Source organism: Arachis ipaensis, chromosome B03, assembly GCF_000816755.2.
Source record: "Arachis ipaensis cultivar K30076 chromosome B03, Araip1.1, whole genome shotgun sequence".
NCBI classification, from domain to species: Eukaryota; Viridiplantae; Streptophyta; class Magnoliopsida; order Fabales; family Fabaceae; genus Arachis; species Arachis ipaensis.
Window position 1 is genome coordinate 11,017,909 of NC_029787.2, and position 3,032 is coordinate 11,020,940.

Here is a 3,032-nt window from a genome sequence, read left to right on the forward strand (position 1 = left end):
TTTACAAGAATGATTAGAAATATGTTTCTTTTTTATTTTGAATATGTCAAATGCATAAAAAATAAAAAATATATGATTATATCCTTAAAATATTTGTTTAATATATAAAGTTAGCTAAATTCTAAATAAAATTGGCTTGACCACTAGTATTTAAAGCAAAGGATACACAAACTAACAATGAGCTACATTTTTCATTCCCCATGACCACGAGCTTGCTTCAGATTTGTGACTAAATCTCTAACATGCTCTCTCAAATTAATGTCGTAAAAATTATTTTGGTAATTACTATGGTGTCTAAAAGTATTTGTTTAACTTATTAAAAAGGGTTAAAAATTAATATTTAATTTTAAAAATATAAAAATAAATAATGATTAAATATTTAAAAATAATCATAAAAAATAAGTTAGACAAAAGTTAGACACAAGTTATAGACATCATAAAATTCACAATTATTTTTAAGATTTTAATTGCATTAATTACGTCTTTGAGATTAAAAAAATTGTACTATAATAATTTTTAACCCATTTTTTTTTGTTAATAATACACTAACGTAGTTTAATGATGTAGACCTTTGATAACATGTATCACCTCATAGTTTGGCCACATATAACGGTTTAATGATGTGTTGGTCAGCAATACGTGGCATGCTGCCGTGAATGGTTATGCCACGTGTCACAATATTATTTGTCCACATGTCATCCACCATGCCATTATTACATATGCATCAAACCGATCCCCTTACTTTGCATTAAATAACTCATTTTAGTCCTGAAATTAAGTGATATACACCAAATTAGTCTCTTCATCATCGATTTGTTATCTTTTTTTTTATAAATTTAAAATTTTTAATATCTTTAAATATACTAATTTTAATTTTATCTTTTTACAAGTTATTTAAATACGAGTGCTTTTATAAAATATTTTAAAAATTTTAATTTTAATTATACAATTTTTTAATATTTTATTAGAAGAATTATATGAAATTGATTTTGATTTAGTAAAGAGTGTAAGTTAAGAGTATAATAATATTTTTTAATACAAATTTTTTAATATTTAACACTTTAATAAATATTTTAAGAATACTTGATAAGGCACTTGTTAACTAATATAAATTCATTATTCCCATCCGTTTTAAAAATGTCTGATTCCCTATATAATTGATTTCTCACTAAATTAATAAGATAAATTTATACTGTCGATTATAATAATTTATTTTATCTGTAACTTAGCTAGGCGGCTTTTTCATATATTATACTATTAATTGATATAAGCACTTATTGTAATTATGCCTTGAGTAACATTAAAACATATACAAATAAACACAAGAGGCAATAACAAAATTTTGGATTTGGCTAACATGTACTCTAATGATACAAGTTAAAATTATTAATTAAAAATGTTATTATAAAAAATTGTATAATAAAAATATAATTAAAATTAGTGTATCAAAAAATATTGAAAATTTTAAATTTGCAAGAAAAATGAGAACAAACTGATGAAGAGACTAATTTAGTGCACGAACATTCAATTTCAAATACTAAAATAAGTCATTTGATGCAAATTAAGGGACCAGTTTAGTGTATATGTAATGATACATAGTGGATGACACGTGGACTAAAAACATTGTGACATGTAGCATAATCTGACACATGACAAAATAGCATTGTAACACGTGACATAATTATCTACGTCAGCATATCGCGCTGACCGATATGTCATCATACTGTTATACATGGCCAAACTATAAGGTGACATGTATCACAAAAAATCTATTACATCAGCATTTCGTTAAAGAAAAATTACAATTTTTTCAACTTCAAAAATATAATTAGTGTAATTAAAATTTTAAAAACAATTTTAGTACACAACATCAATTCCATGACCACTTTCGAGATTTAGTCTCAGATTTGTGCATCTTAATCTCAATAAATACCCCATACGGACTAGCAAATTTGTTTTTGTTGAGAAAAAAACATTGTTTTCAATTCATTATAGTAATATTTAACCTAATAAATTATTGTTTTCAAAATCTTATAAACATAAACATTCAAGGAAAAAAATCTAATATGCATCATAAAAGAAGATTGATTTATCACCACAAACATACATTTTAGGAAAGATATAAAAGTAAAAAAAAAGGCATTACACGTATTAATAAATTCTTAAATTCTAATATGCACTGATTTAACTTCTTAAATTCTTTGACCAAAATCATTTTTGACATATTCATGTCAAATGCTAAAATTAATCAAAATACTAAAAATGTAACTTTTCAGTTTTTGAGATTTGAGATGTTAAAAAGAATATTCACCAAAACAAAAGAGACATAATGAATAGTATTTGCTTCTCAAAAAATATATAATTTTAGAGTTTTCATTTCTACAGAATATTCAAATTATAAGATTATACCATAATTATTTTATAATGTGAAAGAAAGTTGTTCAAATCACAGATAGAAGTTTTTGAATGTCAGATAATTTTTTAAGAATGTGTTTGGATAAAGTATTTGGAGAAGGGAATGTATTTTTTAAGAGGATTTTAAATCCTTTAATTTAAAATGCTTTGTTTGGATATTAGTAGAAACATTTTTAACAATTATAATCATTTTTATTGGAGTATTTGTTTGTTTATTTAAATAAATTCAAAAAAATTTCATAAGAAAGAATTCTGATATTGTTTATTAAATTTGGCTAATAAAAAAAAAAGAGAATTTGGAAAATTGATCTTTTTCAGTAAAAAAAACACTTAAGAGAATAAAGTGTGATATTTCACATTTAATTCTCTAAATGGGACCAAAATTAAATAGGAGAGAGAAAGTAATGAAATGTTTGATTAAACACTAGACAATATCCATTTTTTTTCACACTGGAGAGGATCCACTCGCTGAAATAAAAATTACCACATATTATTCTTCTCATATTCTCATGAATTTTTTATTTTAATAAATAAAATAAATATAATATTTATCGAAATAAATATTTTTACGAGAATTTACTGATTTAAATTCCCTTGTCATATCTCGTTTACGAGAT